Source organism: Pezoporus flaviventris, unplaced genomic scaffold (assembly GCF_033815535.1).
Source record: "Pezoporus flaviventris isolate CSIRO_AGI_PZ_B2104156 unplaced genomic scaffold, CSIRO_AGI_Pfla_v1 ptg000007l, whole genome shotgun sequence".
In the NCBI taxonomy this organism is placed as follows: domain Eukaryota; kingdom Metazoa; phylum Chordata; class Aves; order Psittaciformes; family Psittacidae; genus Pezoporus; species Pezoporus flaviventris.
This window is the reverse complement of record NW_026892555.1, coordinates 86,854,797-86,867,031: the sequence shown is the minus strand read 5'-3', so window position 1 is coordinate 86,867,031 and position 12,235 is coordinate 86,854,797. Positions and strand designations below refer to the sequence as shown.

Here is a 12,235-nt window from a genome sequence, read left to right as displayed (position 1 = left end):
AGTTTGTGTATAAACTGTAGAAACATGAGTGAATAATCAAATAACCCTTTGAGTAGTGGGATTTTTTTTCCAGCTAAACTAATAATCTGGGTTGAGTTATTTAGAGAAAAGCTCCAGTGGTTGAAATGACCTTTCCCTTAGTTCTCCTGTAGTTCTCAACTGTGAAGTATTGGTAAGTTTCTTTTGACAGATTTTGGTAAAGCAGAAAAAAATAAAACCCAAGCTTGGCAAATTACATGTATGAATTGCTGTTAACCTTAAGCTTCTGAAGTGCTCTATGAATTGTAATAGCACTTGCGAATTGCTCTGCTTTCAGATCTGTCAACTGGCATATATTTAACAGTTATTAGCCAAGATGCAACATGTTAAAATCTTGCCACTCTTGCAAAAAATTTCAATTCCACATGACAGCTTTACTCTAGCTTTTACAATCATACATCAAACTACATAGCACGGGATAGGGGATATCCCAATGTGGGATATAGATGCAGTAATTAGCAAATGCACTGATGTTAACATCTGGGGCATTTTTGAATATGGAGACAGAAATGTAATATTTTTGTAAATGTCCCTCATCACATTAAGTGACAGAAAATTTCATCTCTTTTCCTTCCACAGAAAGTGAAGAGTTGAGTAGATTTGAATATGATATTTATAACTTGAACCTTGGTGTTTCAAGTTGACATTTTAACCTGTGGTATTGTTACACTTACTTCATAAATGTTCCTTTCTTCACTACTCTCTATCTCTTAAAAATGGTGTTGATAGCTTACTACTGTGAACCCATCAGGTCAGAATGCTTTTGTAGTTAAAAACATGAAATACTTCCCAGTCCCATCTAAAATTTTTTGGAAGAACTGAAAGCCTTACCTCCTGATTTAACACAAATATTTCTGTGCCATTTCTTCAGAGTAGTAATTGGGGCATTTCAGATAGTATTGGATAAGCAGGGCAGTTGGTAGAAATCACATTGAGGGGAACAATGTAAACTCTGTTACCAAGATCCATTTAAGCAATATCTGTTCTGGAAATAATCCAATATGTGAATAAACATATTTCTGATTTGGAAATTCTAGTGTTTGGGACAGATATGGGAAAACTATCAAGTCCTGTATCATATTATTAACTGGACTTCTGGTTTCATGGCGTGACTCTTAATCCTAGGATAAATTGGAAGGTAAAAAGCAAACAAAGCTTTAAATATTCCCCTTGCTTTTTGTGCGCTCAATGTTTATCATGAATCATAGGATGGTTGAGGTTGGAAAGGACCTTAAGATCACCTAGTTCCAACCCCCCTGCCATGGGCAGGGATGCCTCGCACTAGACCATGTTGCCCAAGGCTCTGTCCAACCTTGCCTTGAACACTAAAGACAATACACGCAGAGATTTTACCTCCGCTGGAGTTGCTCTTGCAATTCTGTTCATATCTTAAGTTGCTCTGGGTAGTCTGTCTTTATTTAGGTACTGTGCTGTGCTCTTCTTTCTTTTGGGTGCTCCATGTATGTTTTCATCCACCTCCAGATGATTTTAAACCTTAGTCTTAAACCTTTTTATCCTTCAATCTAAGTTTTAAAAGGAAAAAAAAAAAAAAAGAAGAGCAGCAGCAGCTTGTGGCTTCTGTAAGGTTGTAAATCCTGAAATATGAAGCCACATCTACCCTGATCCAACTGGCTAGTCTGCTAGTCTGGGTGTCTGGGTCACATTTGTATTGGTTTTGGATCAAGTAAGGTAACAACATGATTCAGAGCCAGAAAACCTGAGGAGAAGGTGATGACACTTCTTGCATTAATGCTCCTGTTTTCTATTATCACATTCAGGAGACTGTGAGTAAAATGATGCTGAAATGCTGTTTCCAATATCCCATTGAGAAATATTCACGCCCTTAGTAAAAATTTGTTCTATAGTATGTTTATATATTGGACCATTTTTAGGAACATATTCATTGCAAAAATTTTCCACTGCGTTGTAGCTGAGATTCAGGTTTGGGAGCTACTGACCCATTTGAAAAGGCACTATCATTGCTTATCTGTGGTTGTGAAACCATCAGGAGATTTTGGGATGACAGGGATGGAAAAAAATCACTTTTCAAAGATTTGTTTTTATTGTGAAACTATATAGTTAAGTGTTCTGCTGCTGTTGTAGTAAGTACAAAAATGCACTAAACTTCTGGTTTCTGGGAACACTTAAGTCTGTTTTTGTTAGAAAACTGTCCTGTGCTATAGATATCCGTGCAGTTATTTAGGCTTGTTTCTACCATTTGTTACTAACTGAACAAAAATGCAAGAAGCTTACAGTTAGCAGCAGAAGGTAAGATTACCTACATAGGCAGCAAACCAATTCCATTTCTGTGACATTGAATGATACCAAAGTCAGAACAGTGATTCTGCACAGTCAAAGACACTGTTTAGCCCACCTTGACGATGTTTCTACTTCCCTGCCCTGCAGGAGGGTGCATTCCTGTCCTGGTCCCACACCTGCCCTCTCCAAGCACTTCTCTGGAGGGAAGGAGGAGCAAGGAATTACTCCACAGTTGTAGCCACTGAAGTTCTCTGTATCCCTGGGTTTGGGTATGGGATGCAGAAATCCTGAACCACACACAGGTGAGAAGGATGAAGAGGATGCCAGCACCACCTTGTATTTTCAGATGGGCTGCTCTTCCTTGACTCCCTGTGAGATTAACTTCTGATTTCCACATGGACCATGTAAGAGGAAGGAAGGAAATTCCACCACCACCACCCCCCACCCCCCCCCCACCCCCCCCAGCTCCACCTTGCAAACTCCTTGAGACCTAGAACCAAAAGTCCAAAATACTTAATGGTCCTTCAGTGTTTTGTGATTTCATGATAGATTTTTTTTTTTTTTTGTAGTTGTATGTGTGTGGTTGTTTTTAATAAGATATTTACAACCTATTGGTGTTGGTATTTGGTTGTTTTAACCATTAACTAAATCCAGACTTTTTTTTTCCTTGGAAATCTTTCAGAAAACAACAGCTAGGGCATATAATGCGTTCTCCTCCCCAGAATTTTCAAAGGCATTGTAAGAGAGAGTTCTGTATTTGCTGTATAGCCCTTTCTCATGGTAACACATTTTTTTCAAAGCTGTCTTTGAGCTCGTACTATAAGGCAACAAAAAGGTGCTGTTGTAACATGCCTTTTAATAAACAATTTGAGATTTTCCCCCTGTATTACAGTTGTTGGCATAGTCTTTCCATTTGGAAGATCGAAACCCATGTGTATGGGCCATGTTCCTGTGACACAACTTTAGAATAATTGTAGATGTTTCTGCAGTAACCTGCAGGAAATGCTAGTCACCAAAAAAGAGAGCAGTGCCATGGCTCAAGAATGAATGTGAAGAACATGACACTGGAAAGCAGGTCTCTCCTGATGTGAAAGAAAACACTTAAGTAGTATTAATGAAACTTTGCAAAGGGAAAAATAATGTAATCCCTTTGCTGTACAGCTGAATGGGAAAGTGGTGTATATTTATGCATGTTCTTTTTTGAGTAGGTAAGAAATACCATTCAATTCTGGTTCTGCCACACTTTGTTGGTATAGAACATCATTTATCTTTGCTTCTTTACCTGCTGTCATGGATTCTTCCTTTTAAAAACAGGTAATTCTTCAGTTGCATGTATGATAAAGTTGGTATAAGGCTTGCTTCTTGGTGTTGGGTGCTATGAGTATATTTTTCTTCTAGGAAATGTCTTCTAAATTTTCACCTTTGCTTTAGAGGGCTTACAGTGGTTTGGATTTAAACTTCATGCGAGTTTTGAATTTATCAAGGGTCCTAATGTTGTTATAAAAGTGGTATCCTTGCCCCATGTGCAAAATACCAGTATGCACACAGAGTTGAGGTATTTTATTGTCAGATATTTTGCAAAAGGGGGTGCTAGATGGAAGCTCCACAAAGCTAGCACACCTTAGTTTTGTGTAGATCAGATTATATACATTTCAGAGAACAAAGGAATTCTTTTTCATTGGTCAAAATTTACAGGATATATAATTAATTAGTGCTCTATCTTATATTGGATAAATTGTCTTTGCTTGCCATGTTAAGTTAGCATGCATGCTCTGTGATGGGGCAGGGTAGGGAAGATTTCTGAGTCCTGAATTGAGTCAGTGGTCACAATATCCCCCTGCCCCCTTCCCCTTTCACCCAGTTACGACTGTTTTTTGATGACTACTTGTTTTTCTAGGGCTTGTTTTGTCTTTGGTGAAGATATTCTCCTTTTATCTGTCCTTTAGCTCTTCTTTGTAGGTTAATATAGATAGTAAGGAATGTGTTGCTTATACATTGTCTTGTTTTTCTAAGTGATGTTGTTCATCAAACTAGATACTGTTGTCACAATGGAAAATTCCATTCTTGCTCTACAGCACTAAAGAGTTCAGTTTAATTCCTATATAATCGGTGAAGATATTCAGGTTTACTTTTTCTGTCTTCAGTTTTGAGTTCTGCTTCCAATAAGCTTCTGGGGATGCTAAGCAACAGACATATAGAAAATTATTCTAAAAGCTTGTGAGCCTTGGTAATGAATTTCCTGATTATCGTTGAAAAGCACCAATGCAGAAAGATTTTGGCCAGACATTGCGGAGGCACAGTGGGAGTTTTCTAGTTGTTTAATATTGAGTTACTTTTTATTCTTAATTCTGTTGTGAATTTGTGCAGAATTGTATTGTGCAGCTAAAGTTCAGCCTTTGTTATTTCACTGGTATTTGTCTTTACAAAACTGAACTTCATGCACTGACTCAAGAAATGTTAGCTGGAGTATTATATAATGTCAGAGGAAAATATATTGCTATATTCTACCCCAAAAAAAAACAACTGATCCAGTTTTACATGACAGAGGTCTATTTATTTGAATTGCAGATATTGAGAATAGGAAGGAAATGAAAGCATTGTAAACCATACTGGGTTTTTTGAAGAATCAACAATATCTTAAAGTCACCACTGCAAAGATAGCATCAGGCTAGAAATGCTACTCATTTTCTTATTAATCTTGTGTAAAGCTGGCTTTCAATTGACCTCAGTCTGAAGGTAGCTGAATTTTGCCTCAGCGTAATGCTCTGTACCTGAGGTTTCTTTACACCTTATCAAAGGATGCTGTAGTCTTGGACATTAAGTATCTGTCTAGCTTGATTATGGAGTACAAGTAAAGTGTCTTACAATATGGCAGAAAATGGAACATACTTTTTCCCGCTAATTCAGCTTTCATTGTACTTAGAGGACTTTAGTGTGCTTACTCTTAATGTATTAGCATTCAGCAAATCTCTTTGTACTGTGTATGTGTAAAGGGTGCTCTTTATATTTTTAAAAAATTTTGATGTGAAAATTTTATTGATACCACACAGCAATTCAGTCTTCTGTAATTTGGTAGGTTGGTTTTTTTTTGTTGTTTCATTTGCTTTTGCTAGGGTTTTTGGCTTTTCTTTGTCCTGCCCTTTCTAAGTCATGTTTTCATTAATTTTATTTATCATGCTGTGTCAAGACACCTGGTGCATTCTCTAGATCCAGGTTGTTTGTTTTGGGGGTATTTTTATTCTTACTAAATGATCCTGATTGAACATTTAAACAGTGTTTTAAACTGCAGTAAATTTTCTGTAGTTTTAGCAAAAATTATTTTGTTTATTAGTAGTAAGTTTCTCTGCCTGATTATAGAGTTTCTCCAACTTCCTCACTCTTGTTCCTGCCCCTAAACATGGTTTAAGTAGATTTACAAAGTGGTGTATATATTGAAGGTATCATTTAGGAAAGACGTTTAGGAAAAAATAGTGATTTCTTGTGAAGGGATATAGACAGGGTGTCTGGAGTGGCAGAAACACTTCTGAAAGAGTGGCAAGATGTGACAGAAACACCTTCAATTTCATTGGAAGGAAAACTTAAAATGATTGGCTTAACAAAAAAGTTGATATAGTCTGTTTTTCCTTTAGAGAAGCAAAAACCCATTGTAATTTTTTTTTAGGCTACATGACATTCTTCGTTGTCAAAAGACTGACTCTTTGCTCTCCTATGACATCCCGATATTTAGCATACTAGTGAGACACTGAATTCTTATAGACCAGATAATGGAAAGTCAGGTAAGTGGCATTTTTCTTTTATTATATTGCACAGCTTTTAAGTTATACACAGTCAGTATGCAGATACATTGTAAAAATTATGTAGGAGAAATGCGCAATATAATAATATCAAAAAGCCACTTACCCACCTTACTGCTTGTGCAGCTAATTCCATGGCAACAGTATTCATTGTATGGTGGGTAGGAAGTCCCCAAGACCACTTGGGGGAGATAGAAACCTGCAGATCTATGCAGGCCTCACACAGGTCATAAATACAGTAATGCCATCCTCAAATTTCCATTCTGAGGGTCTACCATTACTAGACAGTACTGTTCTCAGTAAAACTATTTTTTTCCAGTAGAATGGATAAAATACATTGCACTATGTGGGTCTTATTGGTAATATCATCCTGTTTCATCATTCTTATGATTAATCAAATATTGTTTATTGGAGCAAATACAGAATTGCTTAATGATTTGGTATCAGATTTATTGAATTTTAAGAAGTGATAAATTGAAACAGTAGAAGCTGAGGGATAGTTCAGGACTTTAAAAGTGCTATTACTTTGTGTAGCTACTGAATTCTGCTGTGTGTTCACACTCTCACATGCATACACAAACACTTAGAGGATTCCAGTCCCCTGCACAAAATAATTAAACAAAGCTCAAAGGCCTGACGATGTGTATATCCAAAGCATTGATGGGGGGCGGAAAGCAAGAGGACGTCTTTTTTCATTTGTTTTCTCCTGTCACTGTTGTCTCGCTCCAGGCATGAAGCTTTCTCACTGATAGGTCAGTTGTGGTGTGTGGATATTTGCAGGAGAGTGTTAGCAGAGTTACAGGCATTTTGGACAACTATTTTTTACTCTTAATTTTTTTCCATAAAATGTTTCTCATGGTCATTACAAAACTTGACATTCTAGATGTTTTGTTACATCTACTATTAGAAGTGCAGTCATCCATGGGAAATATTCCCCAGCAATGTTCTGTGGTAACTATAATAATAAACAGATGTAGGTGATACAAAACAAACCTCCTAAGATGGGGATTCCACTTTAGTGCCCAGGGCTGGAACTAGGTCTTGGGGGCAGGAGGGCTCCTGTTTTCATTCTGCTTTGATTTTTCTTCTATGATCTTTCAGTTCTGTTCCTTTTCAGCCATTTCTTGTAGTTGGGGAGCAATTATGTCCTCCTCAGGCCTGCGTATCTGATGTTAGGTCTCTGCTCGAATGCCACTCCTTTGCCAGAGGTACCTCCTGCAGGCTCATTCTCAGGTGTGTTCATGTTTTTTTAAGTGACCTTGTATCCCCTTATGCTCCAATGAGTTGGTCTGTTGAGATGCATCGCAAGAATGGGTTTTTCCTTCTGGCCGTTCTTTGAGACTTCATGGCCCTGCAGGTTGCCTGTGAGACTCATAAACCTTGAGGAGCATTTTGATCTTACCTAAGCTGAGTCAGCTCTAACACAGAAATTCAAGGACCAGAGATTTTGTTACTCTTCTAGCTTACTTCCAGCTTGATGAGCAGGACCATGAACACTTCAAGATCTTGTTTGTTTCTTCCACCTGACAGGGCTGTTCTCCCACTTTATTCCTGCCAGCTGGTGCTGAATAACTGTCATGCCCAGAAGAGATGGAGCTACAGCGCTTCACATGTCTGTCAGTCTTGCTGGAGTTGCTATTAGTACAACATCTTGTACCAAGTGAACAAAATGTTGATCTGCACTATTAGAAGTGCAACAGTTTGCTCCATTTTTTTTCATCTCAAAAACCACTTCTCTGTCTGTACTCAACCTGTGGTCCTCTTCTGGCATTGCATCTTGTAGCCTATAGTGACTTCTTCCCTTCTTTCCTGGGGCCCAGCATGAGTCTTTGCTCTTCTGCTTGTAACAGGCAAGATCACCTGGCTGCTTGCTGGGAGTATCCAAAGCATGCACATGATATTTTGATTCCTTGTCCAGAGATCAGAGACATCAGACCTCTACAGCTGACAGAGCTGCCTGTGGGTGATGCCACATTTAGCAAACTTGTCCTTCAGATGTTGTTTGCCTGGAAACTCAAACGTAAGCTGTTTCTTCAGGTCACCCACTGCAAATGCGTGTGGCACAAGTTACTCAGAGGAAAAACTGTTTATCAGTCTTCGGTTTTCAGAGAGATGTGATGTCCATAAAAAAAAAATCATAGTCCTCCCTCATTCCTGTGTTCATTAGAGAACCCGCAGCATACATTTCAGTCATATTGTGAAACTAGTCATCTCTTCAAAGGACCAAACTTTCCAATTATTTCAGATAGTTCTCACAGCTAGGAAAATAAATGTTAGCTGTATGAAATGTTGTGTTACTTATACATGCTTTTAAAAATAAAGAAGTGATCTATAAGTAAATGCAACTGAAATAATTTTACATCTCTTAATCAAAAAAAAAAACAAGTATCACACATTTCACATAATGTGTGACTTATTTTCACCTGTTCTGAGGGGTGACTTGTTTCACAATATGACGGTAATGGAATCAATAGAATAATGTTCCCGTATGATTTCTTATGAGGATGGGGTTTGGTTTTGGTTTGCTTTTAAACTTTATAAATAGTGAAATAAATACATGTCAGGTATTTTCACATTTTTGAGAATACTCCATTGCCACCAAAACCAGGAGGTAAAAAAGTAAAAAAACCTCAATACAGACTTAACACCCTCAACCTTGTTATGGCTTCAGGTTCCTTGATTTTGCTTTCTTCTTTGCTTATTTAGATCTTCAGTTTTCCACTCAAGTATTTTCTGGCTTTGTGAGTCAAACATAAAATATCATTTTAATGGCAACAGGTGTTAGAGCTGGTAAGGTCATCCTTTGTCCTTCAGTGTTGTTCTGTTCCAAGTTTCCAGTACGCATTTATCATGTGTGTTGTGCAGGAGTTCAGCTGTGTGTGTAGGGGGGATAATCCATTCAGCAGAAATAGAATATAGACTAATTACATATAGACTGTTTAATTTCCTGAATCCCCTGTAGTTCTAGATACCTGTAGCAGAGCAGAACATAGCTGCTTATGATGGGGAGGAAAAAAGGACAAAATAATACACTCTGCATTCAGTAGTAGTTATACTTCCATGCCTGCCTTCAGAAGATGTGGTATCTGGCTTTTTCCTCTCTCTTTTGCCAGAAGCACTTGAAGCATTTTATGTCACACTTACTTCTTCCATCATAGAAACCTCTGATTGCATCCTCACTCCAGAATCTTTTAAGCTGGTAAGGGAGCGTCAATCATCATTCATACCTTTACAATCTTATTTAAGTGGAAGAGCAATGTCCTTGGAAATTGCAGCATTTTTTCAGTGCTCAGCTCAGGAAGAGGCATCAGAATTTCATAGTTTCCTTTTTAATCTTGGTTACGTTTTCCTTAATGCTGTACAAAAATTCCTCTCACTCATTATGTTCAGTCATAAAGTATGTAGTATAGATGACATTTCAGTTAGGGAAGGACATGTTGGAGCATTATGGTTGATTCAGGTGAGTAATAATGCTACATATGATTTGAGTGTCTTTTCTCATGGGTGAGGGAAGAGCTTTTGGCTTCTTATGTCTTGTTCTTTTAGTTAAAAAAAAAAAAAAGTTAATTCCCAAAGCCATAACAAGAATTATAACAGAGGTTTGCTGCTGCCCTGGTATGGGCACTTATCCCTGTTTGCAGTGGGTGTAACAGGCTGTCTCACTGTTGGTGAAGAGTTTGGAATCAGCAGCATTTCTGCAGGCATTTTGTGCTTGGTCAGGACAGGTGTGGCTGTAAATACAGCCAGGCAGGGAAGGGCAAAGCTGGCTGAGAATTTTAGTCTAAGGTAAGGCTCCTTTCCCCACAGCACACCATTTGTCACTTAGGAAGCAGTTAAAGGCTAAAGTAGGAATGAAAAGTAATATTCCAAAACAAATACCTGGAGGCGAAAATAAAGAAGAGTGTATGTCATTCTTACTGTGTCAGGAAGGTAATCACAGCCATAATTTTGTTTTCTAAAAATGGGTTTAAAGGGTGCCGCCTTTGCATTAGGCAATTCCCTGAATGATCAGTTTGAATCTATTTTGCACCTCTGCAATGAGGCAAAATATTGTTCCTCTTGTATGTAGAAAGCATAACTGTTCCAGTACACAACAAATTTAACTAGTTCTGCACGCCTCTTCAGGAAACTTTGATGTAGCATAAGGAAGATAGCACAGGTTATGTATAGTTCTTTCAGTGAGCTCTGAAAAATGCTTGCTGGTCTTGTGATAATGCTGCTGTAAAGAAATGTGTTGTATTTGTTATTTCTTGTAGCATGACTCTCACACAGGTCATGTCTGTGCAGGCGCATATCCTGTTGCATCCCCTTGTGGGTAGCAAATGCTTTGAAGAAGAGGGGAGAGTTGTGTTTTCCTTTGCCAACCTCTTGTTCCTTGCTCTTACCTGACATCCATCAAAACTATTTGCAAACTCAGCTATTAGCTGATGGTCACCCAAGTTTTTAATGGGTGCAGAAGCCGTCTGTAGTTACTACACCACACACGTTGCATTATCTGCTACCACCACCATCTATATCCACAGTGACCCTTATAGAAGAATGGTTACTTTCTCCACAAAAATATTTGTATCTTTTGCACTTGGTTGTTGTGTGTGTGCATTTGTCTTTATAGTACTGCAGGAATGTTTGTGTTCCACTTCACAGGTTGCTGGGTCTCCATCTACTCTGTTTTATTTCAATTTTGCTTAGAGAATCTCCTTCATCTTCTGCGTATAGTAATAGTGGTCTTCTGCTTTATAGAGTGTACCTGGAAGTAAGCAGCAGTTTTCAATAAAGCCTCCCAGTTTACCTCATTCTTTTCATTATTAGCACAATGTGAATGCATCATAGCCCAGTGAATACATGTATGTTGATTTTAAGTCAGCTTTTCTTTCACAAGAGAGTTGCATTAACCCTTAATGATTTCTAAAAAAATGCCTGTTAATGGAACTATAATGTGGCCTTTGGCAACCAATGCTAAAAGGTTTCTGCAGGCTGAAACCAAATACGCTTCAAATATGAATGGGAACAAATTCAGAGATGAGGTGTGGCATTATAAGATGCCTACAGTGAAACCTGTCATTGTTTCTGATTGTAAATTAATGGAGAATCCTGCACAGTAGGAGTCATCATGTGGGCATAGCAGTGCTGCTGTGGCAGTGAATTATGGTTCTGAAAAACTGTGATGTTACATCAAGAGGATCGTTACAGCTGAGCAATCCAACCAAAATGCCCTGAATGAATGAAACTGCGTGTTTAACAGCACTCTGTCAGTCAGTGCTGTATAACTACTTCATGGCTTCAGTCTGGAAAGTCATCTTAGAGGACCAAGGAATTAGACAGAGAAGTAGCGTAAGAGAAAGACTTGCTTTGGAATCCAGAGGTTCACTGTAGGAACTGTTTGTTTGGGGCTTTTTTCGTGTTTATACAGAAGTGATTGATTGAAACTAAATTGTATTAATATACAATTTAGTATATCAATCTCTATCTGTAAGCACATATAAATATGTCTATAGATAGAAGGCCTAAAAAATACAAAATGTTTTGTGAGACCTGTTTAGTTTAGCAGATAAATGTCAAGTAATATTTTGTCTTTCTTTATGCATTTTTAGCATTGTTTTAACATGTTGGCATTGTGTTTTTTTTTCTGTGGGAAACAAAATGTAGGCTTTCTGGGCTTGTGAATTTTATACTGCTAGAATCAGAAATCTCTCTTGAATCTGTCTTCCCACAACAGATTAGAATAACAGTCTCCCTGATCTCTTGGGGCTTATAATTATGATTTTTTTGAAGTCTTCACTGAGCTAATATTTGAGGCAATACAGAATTTAGAAATGCAGCCCATCAGCAGTTTGCTGTATTCTAGTTTCTCCATGAACAGTATTAAGGAAGTATGAAGTTTAATAAAATACATCAAGGCTTTATTCAACTGTATATTGCTGCTGCAAAAATATTACAAGTATTTTGAAGAAAATTAAAGATTATAATCCTATTACCATGGGATAAAATATGTCTTAAAATTCATAACCAAAATCTAATTATGAATGCCAGTATATGAAATTAAGGAGGTAGTAAGATGCAGGTTTTTAATGCATCCTTTTTAGGGGGTTTGCCATACAAAAGTACAAAGCGAAAGGCAGCATTCGAAGATGCAAGGCAGAGTC

General features: G+C 37.8%; 1 protein-coding gene across 2 annotated transcripts in view; it reads left to right on the top strand.

Moving 5' to 3' along the window:
• The window catches only part of LYRM4 (LYR motif containing 4), a 91,040-nt gene that overhangs the window by 40,137 nt on the left and 38,668 nt on the right, over window positions 1-12,235 (top strand). The window contains exon 3 of one of the 2 annotated variants that reach the window (XR_009742686.1): window positions 5,960-6,074. The exons of the other annotated variant lie outside the window; for it this stretch is intronic. The gene's annotated coding sequence lies outside the window, so the exon portion shown is untranslated. The remainder of the gene's footprint in view (window positions 1-5,959; window positions 6,075-12,235) is intronic. 2 annotated transcript variants of the gene reach the window in all.